This window comes from Triplophysa dalaica, chromosome 9 (assembly GCF_015846415.1).
Source record: "Triplophysa dalaica isolate WHDGS20190420 chromosome 9, ASM1584641v1, whole genome shotgun sequence".
Lineage (NCBI taxonomy): Eukaryota > Metazoa > Chordata > Actinopteri > Cypriniformes > Nemacheilidae > Triplophysa > Triplophysa dalaica.
Window position 1 is genome coordinate 3536541 of NC_079550.1, and position 26703 is coordinate 3563243.

Genomic DNA, 26703 nt, shown 5'->3' on the forward strand with positions numbered 1-26703 from the left:
GAACACGAGGGCTGACGCTACCGCTGACGCTAACCGCGACAGCGCAGAGGCACTGCTTAAGTTTGTGTTGAGATTAGCGCAAACAGAATACAGCTGGAACACGCCTCCTCGATTAGCAAAACAAAGTCTGAATGACTTGACTGAGCCGCGGATCAAACAGCGATCAACTAGCTCTGTGCTTTTAAGTGCAAACTTATAATGTCAAGCCGTAACGAGCGGCTAACGGCAATTTAGGGCTCTCAGGCTAGCCGATCCTAATTCTTGTCAATCAGTGGACACGGCCATCAGTGGACACGGTAAGTCCCCTACCCTCTTGGAGACGAGCGCCAACAGGAGAAGCGTCTTCATCGTGGTGAGGAAGAGAGGCCTCTCTGAGGACTCGAAGGGCCTGGGAGGCCAGCCACGAGGGTACAGAGCACGATCGAGTCAGGTCCACCTTCACGCGCCCCTTAGGGATCTACTGATCAGGTCAAGCTGCCCTAGGGATTTTTCACCACCAAGTAGTGACGAGCGGATGCTAAAAACACTTTCAGTGTGGAGGGGGAGAGGTGAGTCTCCAGTACCTTAGGAACAGCATGAACATCATGTCTAGAGGGACAAGTGTAGCCGAGACGGATCATATCTCCTAGGTGCTTGGCGGTTTGGGCAAGCCTTGTTAGACTCCCAAGGACCTGGACGGGGACTAGAGGTACAATCTACCGCGGCTGCTGACGGGGGGTGGTCTCCTCTTTGACGTTTTCTTCCGGTGGGCCAGCTGAAATGAGGGGGCTGCAGTCGGGGAACATCGAAGAGGACCAGGCAGCTGGGGAGCAGATTGTGCACGGAAACACGACAGCCTGAGGGGGGGTCGAGTCGTGGCAGTGGAGGATCTGCTTGATATCCTCTGTCTGCTTTTTACTGTTAAGGTAGACAGTATCACCAAACAGCCTCCCTTGCGAGATGGTTGAGTCGAGAAGGCGCACCTTCAGAGGCGACAGAGGTGTCTCTCCCGGACCACAAGTGTGGACATTGTCTAACCAAGGGCCCGCGTGGTCACCTAGTCGCCCGTAAGTGCGGAACTACTGCATAAGCGCTAGGTCGGTCTTGCCCTGTTGGGACTCTATCAACTCCGTAGCCTGGACCACGGCGTGAATAGAGGGGCAGATCTGCCCGCAGCAGTGCAAGCTGCCAATATCAGAGACACCGGAAAGCCCACATGCTTTGGACATGAGTCTAGATCGAGCTCCCAGGTGGCAGCCAGCTTTGGGTTGGACCACAGCGGCACATTCCCTCGGGGGACATCGACATATCCTCTAGCTGACCCACCAACAGTGGAAGAAAGGTTGACATAACTAGTTTGACTTGTACGTGCCGAGAAGGGGGCGTTTGCAGGTCATACAGAGTTCCTCATGCACTTCCGGTATACATGGCACTGATGGGTGCACGCAAAACCCGGGGTACCGCGTATCCAGCTGCGAGCGTTGGGGGAGGGGCAGTGTGTCCAATGTGTCCAGAGTCATAAAAACTGTCTCAACTATCCTCACTACTCTAAAGCCTTTCATCTTCAGAAATAATGCATGTGATGTGCATGACCTCCTCCAGACAGCAGGAAGCGCTGTTTCAGCACAAACAAACAAACCCTGAAATGAAAACATTAGAAATGACAACATCAATAAAATTGTCCTCTTGTTCAGGCAATATCATAAAGAAAAGTATATATCTGCTTTACCAAATAACTATTTTCCATCTACCTGTATTTTTATCATTCTCTTACTTTAATATGGAGAAACAGAAAAGCTGGCTAGACATGCTGGTTTATGGAAAAAAAACTCTTTAGTTCTTATATATTTGTTCTTTTTTAACTAAACGTGTCATACTTTCAAGTCTTTTTGATTTAAAACCGTATAAATAATTAAGTAAGTAATATTGGCATTAGGTCAATTGATGGATAAGCGGATGGGCAGAAGAGTGATTATAGTTAATTCATACTTTGAATTACCTTTTTTATATATGTATTAGTTTTAGTTTTAAGTGGTAAAACATAGCAATTTTGTTATGTGCTTTTGTTGTTTACTTTTATTTTTTTAAATTGTTATTAATACTTAATATTATTCATTCATTTATTTAATTATCTATATTTTCTTTTATATATTTAAAAATAATTCATGAATGTAAAATAATTTATAAATAAATCATTTAATTAATCATTTGTTTAGTTTTATTTCAGTTCTACTATATTTCAGATTTTATTGATTTCCATTTATTAACAAGTTTTTAGTGCATTTGATTTATGCAGACCTTTTTACTTTTAACAACACTGACAGGATAATTTACATTTAATGTGTGTTAGAACAAATCTTTTAAGTAATATTATCCTTTTTAGGCTGCATATAAAATCTGTGCACACAGTTTTTAAAAACATAACTTAGTCTAGTATCGTATTATTCCTTTAGTATTTGAAGAATATGAAATCTATAGGCTACGTCATGATTTGGACAGCGTGATGCATCAGGAGAGCATATTTTGAAGCATGGTTTTGTCACTAGTTTGGAGAGTTTGACGTGTGTTTAAAGTTTATGTGTGTTTGAGTGTCAGAAGCGTCTGGCTCACTCTAAAAATGGCTGTGTTAAAAACAACCCAATTGGCAACCCAGCGCTGGGTAAATATTGGACAGAACACATGCTGGGTTACACATGATAACCCAAAATGTAGTCATTTTAACTATTCATGTGTTTAATTCTGGGTTATTCTTGCTGGGTTATTCTTAATTTATTCTGTACTTCATTGTGTAGTAGAGTAGGCGGGGCGAGACCGTGGTTCGAGTCCGGTGAGTAATTGTGAATTAGCAACAGCTGTGCGCACACCGGCCTCGAATCACGTAGGAGATGGGAGCATATAAAAGGAACGAGCGACCGGACCGTCGAAGAGAGAGGACCGGGCCCGAACTTATGTTATGTTTGTATTTGTATTTATATTTATGTTCATGTTTTGTTCGCCGGCGGTCGTCCGTGAGGGGCCGCCGGCTGTTATATTGCTTTATTAAATGTTTAAATGTTTGCCGGTTCCCGCCTCCTTCCTTCCATTTTATTGAGACGTGTTACACATTGTCAATCAAGACAATTGACATTTGTTTTTTAAAAATAATTTTTATTTGACTGTAAAAATAATTGTTAATAAAAATGTCAACTTTTACACCGAGTAACAGCAATATTTTTAGATTTGCATAATTAAAAGAAAACAGTTTAATTATAATACATAAAAATGTTTCATATCAAACATTAACAAGCATTATAAATAACATTATAAATGACTAATAAACGTACTCCACAATATGTAGCAACAAATGTCAATTAATAAAACTAACCAAAGACATATAAATTTTGCACTGTAAAACTTTTCACTGTAAAATTACAGTAAAATACTGGCAGCTGGGTTGCCAGCCACATACTGTATTTTTACAGATCTAGTACTGTAATTATAATTTACAGTACTAGATCTGTAAACCGTTGTACTGTAAAATTACAGTAAAATACTGGCAGCTGGGTTGCCAGCCACATACTGTATTTTTACAGATCTAGTACTGTAATATAATTTACAGTACTAGATCTGTAAACCGTTGTACTGTAAAATTACAGTAAAATGCTGGCAGCTGGATTGCTAGCCACATACTGTATTTTTACAGAATACCATAACCAGATAAAAATATATATTTTTTACAGGGAAAACATTATACTTTGAACTTGAAACTAGAAACTAGAAACCAACAACATTTTCTGGGTTTTAAAACATTTATTTTAAAAGCAACTTAACACTTTACACTTTATAATATATTAATCTTGTTAACCTTTAACAAATGTAAAAAAAATCCAGAAATTGAAAGTGCTAGAAAGAGTAAAAAAAGAAAAATAGAACAGCAAATTGGCTGAAATCCCAGTTGTATTTTTATGAATGGAGTTAACGATGCAGTATTTACTTTGAATATACCTGCTGACAGGATCTAAACAAAGTTCCATTCAAAGTCTGCAAGTTTTTGCAGAAGTGAGGAAACTGGTGGGCTTACAGTGTTGTTCTTTCTTTGCACAATTTGGCCGGTTTTCTTTGAAGTAACTTCTCTTTTTTTTGCTTTCGATCCCCGTTCAGGATTGATGTCAACAAAGCATCTAAAATGCAGAAAAGAAAAAAGAATCAAATTATATATTTGACAGAGAGAGAGAGAGAGAGAGAGGTCTGTTTTAACGACTATTCACCCATCTTATTAACAATAAAATCCCCTCATCAGGTATGAATCAGGGCCCACCAGAGTATCAGTTGAAACACAGCCATAAACCCTGAGCGCACACATTGCTGAATCCAGTCCATATTTGTGACTTAATTTATATAATTTTACAAAATTTCAACCTAAATGGTGCTTTTCACCATGACCTTGAGCCAATAGTTGTTGAGCTACTGTTCGATCAAGGGAAAAAAGGCTTCTGGGGGGGTGTTTGGCTCAATGTAATGGTGAATGACCCTAGGTTGATTTTACTCTGAACCATCCCTTTAAATACTCTAATTTTACTAAAGCCTGGGCCTGGCTTAAGCTAAGCCCTGTCTGCACTGCAAAAAATGCCTCTCTTTTTGTCTGATTTCCAGTCCACATATCTAAAAAATCTTAAATCAAGATGCATTTACTAGATACGTAAAATTAGATTAGATATTATGTCTTGTGTATTTATTAATCCAAATTAAGTAATTATTTTTTTTGGACTGGAAACAAGACGAAAGCAGTGTGTTTGTCAGTGTGTGAAACCAGGTCCATATTGTTATTCCCAGTAGTCAGCTGTACAAAATGTTTATATAAAAAGATGAAGTTCTTAACAAATACTGTCCAGACAAGGTTAGTGTCAATTCAGTCTAAAATATATGAATGGCAAATATGCTAATTACTTACCTATGAACAAACTCAAGGGTGCATGCTGCCTCTTCCTGGTACTGTAAATTGAAATTATAGAAGGAGGCAAACAGCGCTGCCAGGCCGGTGATGAAGGTGGGCTGTGCTCCTTCACACACAACTTGACCCTCCAAACTCAACATCCAGCGCTGGTTGCTCAGAGATTGACCTGTAATAAAATAAAAAACAGAATAAAAAAGTATTAATAAAAAAAATTGGGGGTTCTATGTAGTTGTCTTTTCATAATTCTACATAACTGATAAAAGAACTCTGAAACACCATTCACATGATACACCATTTCAATTTTCCTTAGTAGTGTTTTTTGTTAGGGTTCATCAATACAGTAATGAAAACGGAATTTGGAACATGACTATGGATTTTCATGTGCTGGCAAAATGCTGACAATGATTCAAAAGAATAATCGCAGAACTGACACAATGGCATTTTTGCACGTGGACTGGACATAGCACTTACTTTAGCACTGGATTGTCATGTCATCAGATTGTAAAACCTGAAACGAAAAAAACATGTTAATAAAAAGCAGATTATCCAAATGACATTGTAAATTTTGTCTATATGTGGTTGTTACTTGGTAAAGAGGTGGGACAAGTGATTTTTATTTTCGGGGTAAATATAAATATATATATATAAAAGCAGGTCATGCAACTAAAATGGTATGATGTGAAATATGGAAGTTAATTTACTTGGTAAAGAGGTGGAGTGTTTTTTTTTCGCGGTAGAAAACCATGTTTGCAAAATCAAACTAATCGTGTAAACGATACTTGGTTAAGAGGTGGAACGAGTGATTTTTAATGTCGAGGTATTTATAAATATATATAAAAGCTAGTCATGCAACTGAAAAGGTATGCTGCGTATGTGAAACATCGAAGTTTAGTTGTTACTTGGTAAAGAGGTGGAGTGTTTTTTTTTCGCGGTACAAAACCACGTGCGCAAAATCAAACTATATGTGTAAACAATGTAGAAATACGAACACAATAAATAAATAAATATAGATTGGCTTACCGTATCGATCAGTTGAACACTCTTCTCAAAATCTAAAATCCACTTTTGCTCACAGACGCATGACAGATTCTTCCTCCTGTCTTCATGAAGTTCATGTGACGTTAACAGTTTCTGCTGCGTCACACAGGCAACTCATATTTGAAAGACGCTAACAAAAGCTTTCATGAAACGAAGCTCACGCGAAAAAAAGCTAAGAAAAGCTAACACGAAACGAAGCTCACACGAACCAAAGCTCACAAAAGCCTAAAGATTAATTACAAATTCACAAAAACTCTGAAATATAGATCAAAGGAATAAATATTCGTCAGACCCGCTGGCACATCAAGTTTTCCTGAACTGTCTCATCTGAATTGAGCGCGAAAAATATCAATCCCACAATGCAATGCATTTACAGTATGATTCTGTATTACGAATTTAGCGGGATGAAAACAGAAATGTGCTGTATATTTACAGCTGTTCTGTAAAAGATACAGCTTAATACTGTATTATGGAAATACAGTACAATTCTGTACGAAATTCGCTGTAAATTTACAGCAAAGGGTTACAGTGTGTATAATAGGCTACATTATGAATTACACCATTTAATACACTAAGAAACCACACCTGCAGCAAATCAACTCATTAAATACATGCTACCAAACTCGTCTTTCTTTAATGTATACACAAACCTTGAAATGTTTGGTTTAAAACAGAGGGAGCAACATAATTGACTGGCCGCTTAATATCCAGAGTGAACACCGAGAGAGGCGTTCCTGAACCGTGAATGCTTGCCCGCGCTTGAGGGGCACTCGCCGGTTTGACTCAAATTTTGTCAAATTCTCACTAAAGTTCATAAACTTAGCTTACATGTGATGGGGTTCACTAAAATTTTATTAATTCGCGTTTTCGCGCATCTTCACAGGACTATGCGAGGTCAATTTATCTGTAATGGTGATCTGAGGTAACAGTTGCTGGTCGTCTAAATTACATCACTAATGTTAGTTAAGACACTGTTGCGTTGCAAAACGTAACAAATTATGCTTATTTCAATAAATATTCAATTAAAACGTAAAAAACTTAGCTTTAAATTGCTCCAGCCAGTGACGTTGCCCCTTTGTTCTTTATATAAATGCAAGTTGCGAAGTACACTCAACGTCTTCAGGGCGGTAATCGCGCGAGACTCTTCAAATAACCCAGCGGTGAGCAGACACAATCCAGCACATTAACCCAGCAGGTTTAACCCAACACCTTGAAAACTGAAACTACCCAAAAAGAGTTTAACATGTGGAAAAATAACCCAACAAAACAACACAACGGACTCAAAACGACGCAAAAAAATAACCCAGCCAATTTTAGAGTGCTCATGACATGATGTTCTTCATTTACTGATATTAAGTTCCCTTTCTGTCGGTCTCTCGACATTGTGTCGAACCAAAAGATTTGGGTAACACTTTATAATAACTGCACGCTATGAATCATTAGTTAAGCATCAGTTCATAGTTAATTAATCATTCATGAAGCATTGGCCCCACATTAATAGACATTAGTAAGCAGTTTATAAATAAAGCTATGAATGCTTTGTTCTTGATTTATAAGCATGTATATAAAAGCTTAATAATCAAATTTTCATACTTTATTAAGGATGAATTCATTATTTCTAAATTAAGGATAACATTACTAACAAACCAGTTAGTTAGGAGTTGTCACTGGTTCATGAGATCATTAAGAAATTTTAAGTAAATGATTAATAAACTCTTTGAATGCACATTTATACATCTTATTATTCTGACATATAGTAACAGTTACTTCATTTGTTAATAAATGCTTTTTTAACACACATCCCTGCTGTAATTCATGATTAATTAAGGTAGTTATAAAACATTTACTAGTTGTCAACTAACTATTTTTGTGAGCTCATCTAAAGTGAGGACTATGTATGCCTTGTAAAGCATTTACAAATGAGAGTTAAAGGCTCAGTTATCTTCTAAACAGAACTAGGAAAAACACAACACAGAGGGATACAGAACATAGAAATATTTTTTTCAAGATACAAAAGAAATTAAACTGTACAACTGTACATATTAATGAATATAAAACGATTTAATATAAAATAAAAATAAACCTCTGCAAAATTATAATTGTACAACCGAACATATAAATTAACATTAAATGAATTGATATAAAATGAAAAATAAACTTCTGAAAAAATTCCTGCACACCTCCAGAAAAAATATAACTGTGAAGTGATATGCAACTCTCATTTGTAAATGCTTTACAAGGCATAAATAGTGCTCACTTTAGATGAGCTCACAAAAATAGTTAATTGACAACTAGTAAATGTTTTATAACTACCTTAATTAATCATGAATTACAGCAGGAATGTGTGTTAAAAAAGCATTTATGAACAAATTAAGTAACTGTTACTATATGTCAGAATAATAAGATGTATAAATGTGCATTCAAAGAGTTTATTAATCATTTACTTACACTTTCTAAATGATCTCATGAACCACTGACAACTCCTAACTAACTGGTTTGTAAGTAATGTAATCCTTAATTTAGAAATGATGAATTAATCCTTAATAAAGTATGAAAATTTGATTATTAAGCATATTATATACATGCTTATAAATCAAGAACAAAGCATTTATAGCTGTATTTATAAACTGCTTACTAATGTCTATTAATGTGGGGCCAATGCTTCATATATGATTAATTAACTATGTACTGATGCTTAACTAATGATTCATAGCGTGCAGTTATTATAAAGTGTTACCAAGATTTGGTTCACCCTTGAGAACCTATCAGCTCTGACTACTTTAGAAGAGGCCAATGAAATTTGGCTAATGAAATTTGCATGCCGGTCTCCGCCCCAGGATATCCGGTATAAAAGGAACGCAGCATTAATTTACCTTTTGTTCTTCAGAGCCATCGCTCATGATTACAAAACTCTTGACTAAAAATTAAGACTTAATTGCCGGATCTACGTCATGTGCAGTGGATCATCCTGCAGCGACCTTCCCCTGGGCGTCTCGACGGTTCCAGAGGTGTTGTGAGATTTTTCAAAAAAGCCCTTTTCAGGGCCGGGCTATTTTTCCAGCGACTTTTCTTGGGTGCGGCACCCTGATCGAGTAGGGGGATGGACACGATACCTGCATCCAGTGTCTGGGCGTCCAGCACGCTGAAGCAGCGTTCGTCGACACATGTTGATGGTCATTCAGACGTTGCGGTCACAGATGGCTGTCTTCCTCCAAGAAGTCCCAAACTTTTGCAAGCACTCCACGGCGTCATTGGTCTAACAGGCTGGTGGAAAGGGGTTCGAGGACGCTGCGTGGGGAAGACCCCAGACGCCGGTGTCAATCGTAGAGGAGACGATTGGCAGTTTATGTCTGGCAGTTTATGTCTCCTGTATTGATTATCGCCTCCTTAACAAAAAGACTGTGCCTGATCGACATCCTCTGCCCAGAATACAAGACCTGACAGACACACTGGGGGGCTACACCTGGTTTAGCATTCTCGACCAGGGAAAAGCTTACCATCAGGGCTTCATTGCCGAGGGATCACGTCACTTGACTGCCTTCATCACCCCGTGGGGCCTCTATGAATGGGTCCGTATCTCATTCGGACTCTCGAATGCCATAGCATATCCTGATTTCAACCTGCCTTTCACGCTGCATACAGACGCCTCAGACCAGGGCCTGGGGGCTGTCCTCTCTCAGCGCCAGAATGAAAAGCTGAGTGTCATTGGCTATGGACCGAGGACTTTGACACCAGCTGAACGTAACTATCACCTGCACAGTGAAAAACTGGAGTTCCTCGCATTGAAATGGGCTGTGTGTGAAAATTTCCGGAACTACCTGTACTACGCTCCCCATTTCACTGTGTACACGGACAACAACCCCCTGACCTATATCATGAGCACAGCAAAACTCAACGCGGTTGGTCATCGGTGGGAGAACTCTCAGATTTCCAGTTCGACATCAGGTACAGGCCTGGAAAATCGAATGTGGATGCAGACACACTGTCCCCTTGGACATGGGAAAATACGAGGTGGCTTGTACAGAGGAGTTCTCGAACGAGGCAGTAAGTGCTACATGGGATGGGAGTCAGGCAGCAGAATGGAAGGATGTGGAGTGGGTTGCAGCACTTTACATGTGTTCCCCGGAACCCCCCCACAACCTCATTGCCACATGCCAGCTATCAGTCATGAAGATCTTGCTAAGACTCAAAGAGAGGATTGAGCAATAGGCAAAGTTATTGAGTTAAAGGAGTCAAACACAAACCTGACAGTTGACATACTCCAGACTGTAAGTGGAGCCACCCGAAAGCTGCTGCATGAGTGGAGTAAGTTGCAACTTGAAGATGGCCTCCTTTACAGAAGGACGAACCAGCAAAAGCAGTTAGTCCTCCATCTGAAACACAGGCCGATAGCTCTGAAGTACTTACACAATGATATGAGTCATATAGGCACAGAAAGAGTGCTCCAGCTTGCACGAGAAATATTTTACTGGCACTTTATGGCTAAAGAAATTGAAGACTATGTCACCCGGAAATGTCCCTGTATCAGGTCTAAGAAATCCACGACGCACACTCGAGCTCCTATGGGCAGCATCACATCAAATTTCCCTTTAGAGCTTGTGTGTATTGACTTCTTGCATTTAGAAACCAGTTGTGGGGGATATGAATATATTCTAGTAGTAATTGATAATTTCACTAGGTTTGCCCAGGCATACCCCATGAAGAACAAGAGCGGGAAAACAGCGGCTGAGTGCATCTTCAATAATTACATACCTCGGTTTGGATATCCATCCAAAGTTCATCATGACCAGGGTCGTGAGTTGGAGAACAAACTGTTTCAATCATTACAGCGGCTGTCGGGGGTTGGCCACTGAGTTCTAGTCCGGAACCTCAGTTACCGTAGAGGCTCAGGAAAACTAAGGGCATACTGGGAAAAGACAATATACATCGTTGAACGTCAACTAGCTGAGAACCCAGTGTACGTTATCTGCCCTGAAACTGGAGACCAACAGAAAAGGAGTACACTGCACCGCAATCTCCTGTTACTGGTGAACGACTTGCCTGTCGATGTCACTCCACCTGACACCAGACCTATCCCTGAGAAGAAGACACATAACAGACAAAACCAAAAGAGAATAGCAGACATTCAAAGACAAGCAGAAACGAGTGATGACAGTGAAAATTATTCAGATGATGATTTGGGCTCGGGATACTGGTTAAGGAGAACGACCGAAAGGACAGAGGCAAGACCTGTTACCTACCAGGAGCAACTCACCACGTATCCAAAGATCCGGGGGTCAGAACCAGCACCGGTCAGGAGAGAAAGTTATACTGTACCTGAACACTTACCAAATCCTACTGAGAAGAGGCACGATGCTGATGAAGACCTACCTTTACTCACTGGACCTGTGGAAGGGTTGGAAAACAATGCACCCTGACTCAGAAGCTCGACCTTTGACCCCTCCGGTAGAGCCCACTCAGTCAGAGGTTAGGAGGTCCGCTCGTGAGACAAGGCCACGCCATTTTCTCACATATGAGTCATTAGGTGAACCATCAGTCCAGTCACACGCCACAGTTAACTCAGTGACCGGATACACAGTAGTGATGGGAAGTTCGGCTCTTTTGGCTCAGCTCCCAAAGAAGAGCCGGCTCTTTCGACTCCTGAAAGGCTCTTAATTTAGGATTTTTTGTAGGCCTTTATTTTACCATAACTTTGCAAAATTAATGGTTTGTGTGTTGAAAACCCTTTCATGTGCAGTGTTTTTATGCAGTTATTTTGTTACAAAACCAATCTTTTGTTTAATATTTTAATCAAACATTTTATTGTACAAATTAACAACAAAACAGCAAATAAATTCACAGAACAGAACTAGAACCAAACTCAAGCAAACAGTATTAATGTCCTCAGTGAAGATTGGCATTCAAAAAAATCAGATGCCTCAGCTTTGATGGACTGATCCTATTTCTTCTTTCTGAGATTATCTGCCCTGTTTTTGAGAAGATTCGCTATTCGCTATCGCTACCGCTATCTGACAGACAGTGTCGTTATTAACGTTGTTACGACTCGTTAACTTGCAGTGGAGTGCCGCTTCACTTCACCCCCCACTCTGTTTTTACATAATGTTATGATCCCATATCCTCACATCTGATTGGCCGCGATGCGATTGCTGACCAATCAAAACAAAGTTCTGCCTTGAGGTAAGCCGCGAAAGGAAAAAAACTGGGAGCCGGCTCTCACTCGATGCGAGCCGGCTCTTCTGATTCACTACAAAGCATCGGCTCTTAGAGCCGCATCTTTTGCGCATGACACATCACTAGGCAGTTCAGCAGCTCGAGCGCCACTCAGCTGCAGAGATCGCGTCAACCGAAGATTCATTTTTTCTACCAGTGACAGAAAAATCTGAAGGCAACCTGTCATTTTGACGGACTACAATAAAGGCGATTTGTAATTCCCCTATTTATCATTTCGTGTCATTAGAACGTGATTGTGAATGGACTGAACGTGATTGTGAGCGGAAGGAGGTAGTCTGTCGCGAAAGGACATGTGTTTCCTATTCATTAGCTTACTCTCAAATGCCTGCTCAGTTTTGCTAATCGCGCATATGGTCAACAGAGACTCGAGCTCCATAGGCTATGCATCCATCACTCCCCGCGTCCCGTGCATGCATACGCACAGGCGCCATGTGGTGCCGTCTTTACAGACTTTTTATCTCATAAAATAGCGTCTTTTTGGATAAATAATAGGTTGAGTTTTGTTACACTGTTGTTGCAGTAAGCGTTGGGTTCGGGGAAAAATAAACGAGAGATGGATCATCTTTAGCCGCTCTTGGCATATTTATTTTTTCGTTGCTGACACATCAGTCTCATGGTCAGACAGCCATCAGTAAGAGTAGGCTACTGTAAAACAACTGGAACAAACATAATAACTCAAACGTGTCTTCTGTGGCTTAAACTTTAGTGCCCCCTTGTGGCATACACATATACAAAAATACAGACCAGTACAGCATAACATAAATATGAAACAGAGGACATAATGAACACATTTTAACATCCCCACTTGTACTCAGGTTGCTACAATATGTATATAAATATATATATATATATAAAAAGAAAAATGAATGTGGACCCCTGTCATACACAATCAATCCCCAAAGAGAGCACCTGCAAACATATCCAGTTTCATCTTATTTACAGGTTTGGTCATTACATCAGCAATCATATTATCAGTAGGACAATACATCAAGGTAATTCTTCCATCATTCACAATAGACCTGATAAAGTGATACCTTATGTCTGTGTTTTGCATCTCCGTCTGTTTATAGGGTTTTTGGCGAGAGCAATTGTTCCCTGATTGTCCTCATGTACTACAGTTTGCGTGTACTTGTAGTTATCTATACCTCCAAGTAACTGTTCTAGGTATAAACACTCTTGTATGGTTGAAGCGAGTGCTATATATTCCGCTTTGCATGTGGATAGCGCCACAGTTGGCTGTTTTCTAGTCTTCCACAAGACTAGAGAGCTGTTTTGGCTTAGTCTCACACAGCACCCCGTAGTACTGCGTCTATGGCAAGCCATTTTGTCATTTAACCCTTGAGGTTTACTAGTGTCTATTTTTAGGCTACTAGTACTTATTATTTAGTCACTAGAAACTATTCCATTAGATACTAAAACTTATTCATTAGATACTAGTACCTAAAAATTAGATACTAGTGCTTATTTATTAGATACTAGTACTTATTCAATAGATACTAGTACTTAATCATTAGATACTAGTACTTATTCAATAGATACTAGTATTTAATCATTAGATACAAGTACTTATTAAATAGATACTAATCCTTTTTTATTTGATACTAGTACTTATTGCATCAGTGTCAAGTAATTATTCTATTGTTACTAGTAACACATTTCAGATTTTTCCCATTGATTTCTATGGAGATCTGTCATTTAGATATCAACTATCAGTTCTGACTAGTGTGTCTTCCAATAGTCACTAGTACCTATTTATTAGGTACAAGTATTTATTAAAGTACTGATACTTATTTATTAGGTACTAGTACTTATTTTCAAGATACTAGAGCCTGCCAAACGGATACCAATGCTTATTTTTTAGATACTAGGACATATTCATTGGATACTAGTACCTAATAAATATATACTAGTATTTATTCTATTTTTACTAGTACTTATTCATTAGATACTAGTACTTATTTATCAGAAACGTATACATGTTTATCAGCTACTAGTACTTATTAGATTTAGACTAGTACCTATTTACGAGATACTAGTACTTTTTTCAATAGTAACTGTAACTTTAATAGCTAACTGTAACTTTAATAGCTAATGTCTGTAACTAATGCACACTCAAGTCACTTGCACTATTGTATAGTCTATATTGTTATCTGTTCATAACCTCCTGTACATTAATGTTCACAATATATAGCCTTCTGTCTATATTGTTCATGGTACATACCGATTGTCATATTTTCATAGTACATGCCCATCGTAAATTATTTTCCTAATATTGTATTCTGTATTTATTCACACTGTATATCTGCACTTGCTAATTGCACTTCTGGTTAGACCTAAACTACATTTCGTTACACTGTACTTGTATATGTGTAATGACAATAAAGTTGAATCTAATCTAATCATCTAATCTAAGATATTTTATTTTACTAGTAAGACTTGCGATTGAACTCTACAATGGCCTTTTTGACTAGTCATTACATATGACAGGTAAAAAAACAATTGTGACCAGTAAGATAAGAAATGTTACTAGTAACAACCGTAAAAGACACTAGTGTCTAATATATAAGTACTAGTACTTAATGAATTACTACTAGTGCCTATTAAATAGGTACTAGTAGACATTAATTCAAATCCAGTATTTAAAAACAACTACTAGTATTTAATGAATACATACTAGTAGTATCAAAAAGATACTAGTCATTATTGTAATACGTACTAGTCAGAAATTAGTAACTGATATCAAAAACAGAATAACGTCTTGGTTACGTATGTAACCTCATTTCCCTGATGGAGGGAACGAGACGTTGTGTCGAGAACGACAGATGAGGGTTCGCCCTTGAGAACCAATCAACTCTGACTACTATAGAAAGGCCAATGAAATTTGGCGAATGAAATTTGCATGCCGGGCTCCGCCCCCGGATATCCGGTATAAAAGGAAGCCGGCGTGCAGCATTCATTTACCTCTTGTTCTGAAGAGCCTGAGAGCCTCTCACGACTGCAGCAGAAGAGGATACGTGTTTACGACATAAGGGACACAACGTCTCATTCCCTCCATCAGGGAACTGAGGTTACATACGTAACCAAGACGTTCCCTTTCTGTCGGTCTCTCGACGTTGTGTCGAGAACGACAGATGGGGTTCCCTATGGAAAATGCCACAACGCTGTATCGCGTCACAATCTCAGCGAAGCGACGGTAACAAGCCTGGACGTGTCAGCTCGAAGCTTCGTGAAACTGTAACCTTCCAGTGTGGTGGTCGGGGGGTCTCAGAGCATTCTTGGAGAAAGATGGGTACAGCCCTGACCGGTAACCTTTCACGGACGGGGCCTTAGCTCTCTACTGGCGAGAGGCCGTCCGGCTCGGGTTTACACTGGGTGAGCGCAACTCTTAATCAGAGAAGCGCTGCAGAGGCCACCTCCTACCCATGGGGAGGAATATGGTGGATATATAAATGGTCTCGTCCTTGGAGAACGCATGGAACGTGCGGACTGGGTAGTTAACCGCGAGGTGGAGGTCCACCTGGGGAAGCTCATGGGTTACCATGTGTGGGAACCATTGTCATGAGGGTATAGCAGACGGAACGGCATCCACGAACCAGTGCGCCAGCCTCTGCTTGGAGACAGCCTTCCCCTTCTGCTGTCCTCCAACAGACACAGAGCTGGTCAGAGCTTCAGAGCTCTGCCTGCGGTCCAGCACGTCCTGGACACAACGCTGATCGGGTTGGGTCTTCCTCTCCTATGGGGAGCGCCTGCAAGTTCACCACTTGTCCCCGGAGGGAGTAGTGGGAACTTCTTGGGCACGAATCTGGGCCTGGGTCTCAAGATAACGTGAAAGTTTCCAGGGCCGAATTTAAGGCAATCCGGGGACACGGAGGATGCTCGGTGGTCCCCTACCCTCTTGAAGGAAGTGAGCGCCGTCAGGAGGGCCGTCTTACTCTGTGAGGAAGATCGGCACTGAGGCTCCCCAGGACCACTTAGGGTCCCAAGAGGGTATGGAGCGGAGATGAGGCAGATTCCGCCCTCTCGCGCCCCTTAGGAACCCGGTGACCAGGTCGTGTTGCCCTAGAAACTTTCCATCAACTGATTCGTGATGAGTGGAAATAGCGACTATATACACTTCCAGTGTGGAGGGGAGATGTTGGTCTCCAGTTTCGTGAGAAGGGGAAGACAATCCTGGTCAAGCACCTCAGTGGGTCCTTCTCGTTGAGAAAGACACCAGGACGAGAAGAGGCACTGTCTAGAGGCGTGTAACCGCCTAGTAGATGGGGCCCTAGCCTGGGTGATGGTCTCAGCCGTATAGAGGGAGTAGCCATCTCAGGATTTTCTCATCCCGTCTAGAGACCAGACATGGGAGTTCCAGAGGTCTGACCTGGGATGCCAGAACGTGTCCTTCCCCTGAGAGAGCAGGTCCTCTGTCAGGGGAATGGTTCAGGGGGAGTCGCTGTCCAGAGCATCAACTCTGAAGCCAAGTGTGGTTAAACCAGTGCGGTGTAACCAATAACACTTGGTCCTCCTCTTCCCTGACCTTGCACAGTGTCTGTGCAAGGAGGCTCCTGGGGGTGAAAGTTTGCTTCCGCCCATCAGCTGAGCGCCAGGGCATCCGTGCCGAGGGGGGCCTCGGTCAGGGAGTCACAAAGCAGACAATGGGTGGTGTCGCGGGAGGCAAAGAGATCTATCTGTGCCCGTCCGAAGAGCACCCAAATGAGCTGGACCGGGGATGGAGTCGCCACTCTCCGCAAGGCGTATACTGACGAGAGAGCGCGACGGCTGTCTGGTTCAGTTTGCCTGGGATGTGTGTGGCCCGCAGGGAGCGGATCACCTGCTAACTCCACAGGAGGAGTCGTCGGGCAAGTTGTGTTAGCTGCCGTGAGCGTACGCCACCCTGGCGATGTACGGTACAGCTGTCATGCTGTCCCGGAGGACCAACACGTGCTGGCCCTGCACTAGAGGCCGGAGCCTTCTCAGCGCAAGCCGCACAGCCCTCAACTCTAGGCAATTGCATGCCAGCGCAGACGGGGGCCCGTCCAGCGCCCCGCTACTGCGTGCCCGTTGCACACTACACCCCACCCCTGCAGCGAGGCGTCCGTCGTCACCACAACGTGCCTCGTAATCCGCCCGGAGGAATGTCATAGAACAGTGGTTCTCAACTCCAGTCCTCAGGCCCCCCCTGACAGAATACTTTGGATGTCTCCCTATTGAACACCTGAACAAGTTAATGAGATAATGAACTGATGATTGATCAATAATGATGAACAGGTGATGTTAATCGCTGAAGAAAACATCATAAGTAAGTTCAAAAACCATAATAATGTTTCCTTTAGTGGGGCTCTTACCCTTGATTTATTTTTTATATCAGCTGTTATAGTGTGTTTCTGAACAGCCATACAAAAGACAAAATTGTCGGAATGTAACCTTCTTAAATTGTTATAAGACAGATACAAATAAGGGGGATTTAAGTCTGACAAATATCGTGACACACCAAAAATCAACCAACATTTTCACAGCTATAACCAATACCAGGACGAAATAATTTTGTCTTTTGTCAGGCTCTTATAAATATGCTTCAGAAACAAACTATTTCAGCTAGCAAAAAAATTAACATAATAAATCAAGGGTAAGAGCCACAGTTAAAGAAAGCTCAACACTATTATGGTTTTTATTCTAGTGATTGTGCTTGTTAACATCACCTGTTCATCATTAATGAATCAATCATCACTTCATTATCTCATTAACTTCTTCAGGTGTTCAATACGGAGACATCCAAAGTATTCTGTCAGGGGGGGCCTGAGGACTGGAGTTGAGAACCACTGTCATAGAAGACCAAGGGGTTAGGGTGCGTCGGCAGCAGGGCGACATCACCATGCGCCTGCTGTCGATGTGCCACGCTGTCCTCGGAACTCAACTCTGTAGCCAGTGTTGAAGCGGTCTCATGTGCATTAACCCGAGGGGTATTACCCCCGCGGAGGATGCCATGTGTCCCAGGAGCCTCCAGTTCCAACACTGACTGGGCGCGTGCTGCGGACAGCTGCGCCGACAGAGTTTAGTTCCATACCGAGAAAGACGATGCTCTGCACTGGGGAGAGTTGCTCTGTTCTCGGTTGACCTGAAATCCCAATCGATCTAGATGCCGGAGCACCAGGTCCCTTTGTGTACACAACAGATCCCACGAGTGTGCCAGGATAAGCCAGTCGTCGAGAGTTCAGGGACAGACCGAAAGGGAGGACTCTGTACGGATATGCCCACCCCTCGAACGCGAACCGTGGAACGGGCGGTGTCGAGAGGATCGAGACATTAGAGTAAGCGTCCTTCAGGTCGATTGCCATGAACCAATCCTGACACCTGATAGATGTCATGATGCGCTTCTGCGTGAACATCTGAATGGCAGCTTGTGAAGGTGCTTGTTCAGGGTACGCAGAGCGGTGGGGCGCAACCCGCCGTCTTTCTTGGGAATGATGAAGTGCGGGTAGTGACCCACTGAACATCTTTGTTTGAGGGATGAACTCAATGCCTGTTTCGCCAGAAGGGTGGTGACCTCTACCCGAAGCACGGAGGCGTCCCTGCCTCAGACAGAGGGAGAGATGATGCCCTGAAACTTGGGAGAGTCTCTGGCAAACTGGATCGAGTAACCAAGACGGACCGCCCGCATTAGCCAGCGAGACAGTGTGGGCAGCTCTCGAGCTCCCAGGGACTGTACAGGGTGACCAAGGGGGCAGTCTGCTTCATCATTCCCACGGGGGGTGGTTCGTCGGCTGGCGAAGCTAACCATCTGTCGCAGGGATCCCCGGAGGGAAGGTTGGCTACGCCTTTTTACCTGCCTGGCGGGACAACGGTACGCACTGTCGGTTTGAGAGTGGTGACAGCTGTCGTATGTGTACAACCTCACACCTCGCCAGGGTGTGAGGTCGGTTCGCCGAGCACAGTCCAGTGGAGTGTGCGATAAGCTGCAAGTACACCCGGGGAGAACGGAAAAACTCTGAGTAAGTGGGCGCCAGGCCCTGAGGAGTCGTCTCGTACCGACCGATCAACGCCGTGGCTGTGAAGGTTCGGGCCCGATGTTGTTCTCCCTGGAGTCTTCCCGTCAGAGTCCCTCCTCGTGAGAAGTTTGCTGACGGGGTGGAGGTTTTCCCCCTCGACCTCTGCTTCCGGGTTGCCGCCTGTGGGGGCACAGGAACCGGAATCGATGTCGAAGGGGTCCTGGGTTGCAGGGAAGCAGACATCACGTGAGATCTCGGAGGCCTTTAGGCGGCCGAGTCGCGGTGAGAAAAATGTGGTTAATTGCCACTGCCTGCTTCACCGTCAAAAACTGCTGAGCGCAGTCCTCGACGGTGTTTACCAACAACCCCTCCGGAAACCCGGGTTAGCATGAATGACATCATTTCTGCTTCCTCCTAACTCGACCACTGGGGGTGGAGCTCGGATTCGTCAGAGTCGGATGTCAGTCTCCCTCCGATGCTGCGAGCGACATCTCATCTACGTCACACATCGTTCCCGATGTGTGTGCGTGAGAATCCAGACGGTATGCCACCGCCGGCTGGGGAACGATAGGCCTGATCGGGGTGCGATAGGCCCGTGAGCACTTAGCTGGCGGGTTTACGTTCGCAAATTTCCCCATATCACTAACGCTGCTAACGTGGGTGGTCATCGGGGCCGTAGCCACAGATGTCACAGCCCGAGTAATAGACGAAATGGTGGTTGGTTCCCGTAGGAAGACAGCCACCCGTGTCCGCAACTTCTAAATGACAATCTGCCCGCAGTGCGCACAGATGTGTCAACAAACGCTGCTTCAGTGTGCTGGACGCCCACACACCTAATGCAGCGATCGTTTGAATCCCCTGCCGCACCCAAGAGAACAGCGGGACATGATGTTCTCGATGTGTGTGCGTGAGAATCCGGACGGTATGCCACCGCCGGTTGGGGAACGTTCAGAAAAGCGAATCGGGGTGCTATCGGCCCGTGAGCACTTAGCTGGCGGGTTTACGTTTGCAGAGTTCCCCATATCACTCACGCTGCTAACGTGGGTGGTCATCGGGGCCGTAGCCACAGATGTCACAGCCCAGGTAGCAGACGAAATGGTGGCTGGTTCCCGTAGGAAGACAGCCACCCGTGACCGCAACTTCTGAATGACAATCTGCCCGCAGTGCAGGCAGATCTGTCAACGAACGCTGCTTCAGTGTGCTGGACGCCCACACAACTTATGCAGCGATAGTGTCCATTCCCTGCCGCACCAAAGAGAACAGCCGCGCTGGAGAATGCTAAGTCAGTCCAGAAAAGGACTTTTAGATAAAATCTCACACACCTCGGAAATGCCGAGACGCCCAGGGGAAGGTCGCTGCAGGTAGGGACGATCCGCTGCTACACGTCGTAGATCCGGCAATGTAGAAGAAGAATTTGTTGAATTCGTTCTGTTCGTAGTCATGAGCGAAGGCTCTGAAGAACAAAAGGTAAATGAATGCTGCACGCCGGCTTCCTTTTATACCGGATATCCGGGGGCGGAGCCCGGCATGCAAATTTCATTCTGCAAATTTCATTGGCCTTTTCTATAGTAGTCAGAGTTGATTGGTTCTCAAGGGCGAACCCCCATTTGTCGTTGTTGATTCAAACACATTATTGCATAAACATGATTACCCCTCTGTCATCCAATCAGAGTTAACATACTAATACTATGCAAAATGACGATGGCACTGTATGTTAGCTTGTCTGGCTAATCGGTTAGCACAAAAACACAAATAAGGATGTGTTTAGTATCACTATTTATTGTTTTTGATGTGGAATATAGTGATAAGTTTAACTTTGTTAGATGGTAAATTTAAATTTGGTATATTGCACACGGGACTGATATTTGATGTAGCCTAACGGCGGATTTAGCACGAGGCTGGATCCAGCTTCTTATTCGCAGTTTCTTATTGACACTATCCATTCCACCTTAAAAACCTGAAGCATCTGCTTTTCCAGTTTCTTATTCACGCTTAGCTTAGGGACCATCTCGCGTTTCTCTCCTTTTACATTTTTTTTTAAAACTTTGTGTGTCTGTGGGCGTGTCTCGGTGTGTGTGTGTACGCGCGTGTGTCTGTGCCTCCGTACGTTTGTCTGTGTGTCTGTGTGCGTGTGCGTGTGTGCGTGTGTGTGTGTGTGCGTTTGTGTGTGTGTGTGTGATTGTGTGTGTGTGTGTGTGTGTTTGTGTGTGTTTGTGAGAGAGCACGGAGGATGGGCTGCTGCTTGCTGTCTGAGTCAAAACATGCTGAATGCCCCTTGAGATCACTGTGAACTTCACGTGGAACCTCCATCACCCACTCCCCTTACCATTCTCAATATTACTTTGATAGAACAGTTTTTTAGGCAGCCTACCTCCACCATGAATATTAATCACATCCAAAAGTACCTACATGTTTGAAAGTGCAATATTCTAGTGCAGAGCATGAAATACGGTTTATAATAGTGAAGTCAATTACGTGTATATTTGTAAAAAGCATAGTATACACAGTTTTATTATACTTTGCATATCTATTATTAACTGTCTCTCTTACCTCTTATGTAAATTAATTATTTTCATCATTGATATATTTAATTTTTATTCTATATTTTTTTTTTTTCAAAAAATGTTCTGATCCATTGCTCTTATACAATTTATTATACACCTGTTGGTCTTAGCCAGTGCATTAAACACACATTAGATTTCTACTATGTAGTTACATGTATATAGATTTATGTAAACTTTTTCACTTGTTGTATGTACAGAAAATGTCTATTGTCAGAACTGTGTATTTGTACAAGTATGTCTTTGATGGTGCGTTAAAAGTTCCAAAGCTAGGTTACACCTTGTTTTGATGTCTACAGTCATGCAAGAAAACAGACATTTTTACTGTAGCATTTTTAAGTTATGGACCCCTGAATTTGGCATATCTCACAGTACTGTTGAATGGGCCGTTGCACTCATGGGACATTTTGAGGTGCTATAACTGAACTTTCTTTGAGGGTGCGTTAAAGATGCCACATAGGGGTTATATACCCTGTCTCCCTGTCTACCATCATACATGACAGGAGACAGTTCTATTGTAGCATTTTGGAGTTATGGGCCTATGAAATCGGCATATTTCACAAAAATATTTTCATAACTCATTGTATTCATTTAAGACTTCAAAATACTAGACAAAATGTTGTTGTTCATTCAAGCACGAAAGGGAAGTTAATACTGGTACGCTGTCTGACAGATTCTGACACAGCCTTAAGTGTAGCAGACAGGACTTCTGACCCACAGCCAAACAAATAGTTTAATGGCCTTTATATGAATAAGAGCATGATTATATAATGGAACCCTTGACAATGATTACAGAAAAAAATGGATGTTGCGTTAGTGGCGTTAAATATTTGTAATGCGTATATACATACAGTTGAAAGAAAAAGTATGTGAACCCTTTGGGCTTACTTGGATTTCTTCATAAATTGGTCGTAAAATGTATTCTGATCTTCATCTAAGTCACAACAATAGAGAAACACAGTCTGCTTAAACTAATACCGGACAAACATTATACGTTTTGATGTTTTTATTGAACACAACATGTAAACATTCATAGTGCAGGGTGGAAAAAGTATGTGAACCTTTGGATTTAATAACTGGTTGACCCTCCTTTGGCAGCAATAACCTCAACCAAACGTTTCCTAAAGTTGCAGATCAGACCTGCACAACGGTCAGGAGAAATTTTGGACCATTCCTCTTTACAAAAGTGTTTCAGTTCAGCAATATTCTTGGGATGTCTGGTGTGAATCGTGTGATACCTAGTTTCTCACAGTCGTTTCTCCTAAAACGTAACCCTTTCCCTGCCGTACCTTTCAGATACCTAAGTACGTGCTTCACAGTGACCCACTGTTCCTCTGTAGGTTCAGCAAAATACAGTGATAACCTGCTCACTACGAAACTCAAATCGGGTCTGATGCAAGTCGTCAGGTATATAAGACTTCCCACAGCTTCTCTGTACATTTTGACATCTTTCATCTTTACTGCATCCTCAGTATACACTAACTTTTGCTCGCATGGTGTCTCTATGATCCTACAGTTTTTCATATCAAAACGCTGTAGTATCTTGTAAGTGTTCTTTTCTTGTGTCCTTTTTACACACCCATCAGACTGATTGAAATCGATACCCAGAAAATGTTTGAATTGGCCCAGATCTTTCATTTTAAACCTTTCTGAAAGTTTCTCTTTCACTTCTTTCAGTCTCTCTTGATTGTTCGCTGCAATAATTAAATCATCGACCCATGTAATTATATACATTTTCTCTTCTTTTGACTCTTTAGCATAAACACAGTGGTCGGCTGGGTTTTGTGCAAATCCATCCTCAATTAAACAATCGTGCAAAACCTTATTCCAATTTCGCCCAGATTGTTTTAATAATTGTTTTAAAAGTGATTTCTCTAGCTTGTAAACAATACCCACTTTCTCTTGGTAACCCTCTGGTGGATTGATGTAGATTGTCTTGGTTCCCTTTCTGTCGGTCTCTCGACGTTGTGTCGAGAACGACAGATGGGGTTCGCCTTTGAGAACCAATCAACTCTGACTACTATAGAAAAGACCAATGAAATTTGCCGAATGACATTTGCATGCCGGTCTCCGCCCCCGGATGTCCGGTATAAAAGGAAGCCGGCGTGCAGCATTAATTTACCTCTTTTTCTGAGGAGCCTGAGAGCCTATCACGACTGCAGCAACATACGATACGTGTTTGTGGCATAAGGGACACAACATCTCGTTCCCTCCATCAGGGAACTGAGGTTACATACGTAATCAAGACGTTCCCTTTCTGTCGGTCTCTCGACGTTGTGTCGAGAACGACAGATGGGGTTTCCTATGGAAAACGCCACAACGCTGTATCGCGTCACAATCTCAGCGAAGCGAAAGTAACAAGCCTGGGCGTGTCAGCTCGAAGCTTTCGTGAAACTGTAACCTTCCAGTGTGGTGGTCAGGGGGTCCCAGAGCTTTCTTGGAGAAAGATGGGTACAGCCCTGACCGGTAACCTTTCACGGACGGGGCCTTAGCTCTCTACTGGCGGGGAAGCGCAACTCTTAATCAGAGAAGCGCTGCAGAGGCCACCTCCTACCGGTGGGGAGGAATATGGTGGATATAAGTATGGTCTCGTCCTTGGAGGAGAACGCTTGGAACGTGCGGACTGGGTAGTTAACTGCGAGGTGGAGGTCCACCTGGGGAAGCTCATGGGTTACCATGTGTGGGAACCATTGTCATGAGGGTATAGCAGACGGAACAGCCCACGGGTGGGGGGGTGTTTCTGCGTCTGATAGCACCAGGTCCGGTTAGAACTATCTGTGATAGGTCATATGGTGTGCCAGCCTAAAGGGGAAGGCTACTCTGCCCAGCCAACCTCCAGGGGGTGCTTGTTTAGTGATGGATGGAATGCCTGTTCTTAACCCGTGTCTGGGTAAGAAGGAAGGTTGGTGAGGTACCAGTTTCTTAACCATGTGTTTGGGTAAGAAGAAAGGTAGATAGCACACTGAGCCAACCTCTTGGAGGGTGGGAAGGTGCTTTCACAGGCATACGCCCCCCCGGATGCCAGTCCTACATGTCGCCACGCAGGACGTGGGCTGACACCGGGTTTACGCGAAGGTTGTTAACCCTTGTGAAGGTGTTTGGGCGTAGCCCAACCCGCAGCTCTACACCCCGTGTGGAGTAAGCCCTCAGTGGGCATGGGAGATTCTGAGATCGGAATGCCATCGTAACGGCATCCACGACCCTGTGCGCCAGCCACTGCTTGGAGAGAGACAGCCTTCCCCTTCTTCTGTCCTCCAACACAAACAAGGAGCTGGTCAGAGCTACTCAAGCTCTGTGTGCGGTCCAGGACACAACACGGATGGGGTTGGGTCTTCCTCCCCAATGGGGTGCGCCTGCAAGTCGACCACTTGGTCCCCAAAGGGAGAAGTGGGAACTTTGGGCACGTATCCGGGCCTGGGTCTCAAGATAACGTGAGAGTTTGCCAGGGCCGAATTTAAGGCAATCCGGGGACACAGAGAATGCTTGGAGGTTCCCTACCCTCTTGACGGTATGAGCACCAACAGGAGGGCCGTCTTACTCAGGTGAGGAAAATCGGAACCTCCGAGGGGCTCTCAAGAGGGTATGGAGCGGAGATGAGGCGGATTCGGCCCTCTCGCGCCCCTTAGGAACCTGGTGACCAGGTCGTGTTGCCCATAGAAACTTTCCATCAACTGATTCGTGATGAGTGGCAATAGCGACTACCAGAGATGGGAACAAGTCACATATGGCCAAGTCCAAGCAAGTCTCAAGTCTTAACTATCAAGTCTCGAGTCAAGTCTCGAGTCACAGTTTAGACAAATCAAGCAAGTCAAGTCAAGTCAAGGGTTCACCCTAAGCAAGTCAAGTCAAGTCCTGATAAATTTCAAGTCAAGTCAAGTCGCAGTACTAAAATAAACAGAGGTAATTTTTTAGATACATGTTTAATTTTGCACAGAAAAGATGAACTTATATACATACATTATGTATCTTATTCACATTGCTATATATGAATTATATGCATATCTGTGCAACATTAATATCTGAAAATAAAAGTGTTGCTTACACAAAAGAAATCCAGTCTGAAATGTATAATAAAATCTAATTCAATTTAATTGCAACGTCTACACAGAAATGGAAATACTTGTATCTGAGAGAATGCATTTATACAGGCTATGAAGCTTATAAACTAAGAATTGTGATTGAAAACTTGACTATTGTATGTTTTAAGTATATGATGCTGTAATACTTGTGCTGTCCATTAATGTGAACAGTAGGCCTATAGGGAATTTGCATCTATTGATGGGAATCCCGGATCATTTTATTGACTTCGGTATTGAATCTTGTTTATCAAAATGAACGAATCTTTTTCATTTCGGTAGAATATAAATAAAATGTATGTTAATATAGCCCAGTGATGAAGTTATGATGCTTAATCGTCATCTCTGCGGTGGACACGCAGTATGCACGTTTCATACGTAATATATAATCTGAGAATATTTGTTTTCTATTTGAACTGGTTTCATTATTTTACAGCACAAAACGTTTTGCTGTTATTGTGAGTATAAAAAATTTTAGACATTTAACAGATTCGAACTATGAAATTATTCTCGTCAGTATGACCGAAAAGTTTTTAAAGAGTTTTTTTAAGTTCAAGTGATCTCACCGGCGCGTCCATGTTAGCCAGTCATGCAGTATATAAGAGAGCTGCTATTCAGTTTCCACACGCAGTCAACACAAACACTTGAACATGCGCACATTTAATATAGACATTCGCCTACATGTAATACAGAGAAGCCCTTCTTTATTTTAAGATGATGTTAATGTTTTAAGAACATAACAATTCGGGCTACGCCATTATAGCCAGATTCCCCAATTCATCACCTTATGAGATGAGATGTAGGCCTACCAGTGATGATCGATTATCACTTTTCTAATGATAAAAAACAACCAAAGCAAAATTATGACAAACAGAAACGATTAATTCATTATATAAGTAATCGTTTTATTACAC

The 26703-nt window shown here is 42.7% G+C and overlaps 1 long non-coding RNA gene across 1 annotated transcript; it reads right to left on the reverse strand.

Annotated features, from left to right (window-relative positions):
* Positions 1-3852: 3852 nt before the first annotated feature.
* Positions 3853-5498, reverse strand: LOC130429224 (uncharacterized). Its single transcript, XR_008907553.1, has 3 exons — positions 5384-5498; positions 4910-5078; positions 3853-4139 (listed from the first exon to the last, which is right to left on the reverse strand). It is a non-coding gene; the product is annotated as an uncharacterized LOC130429224 (long non-coding RNA).
* Positions 5499-26703: the final 21205 nt, after the last annotated feature.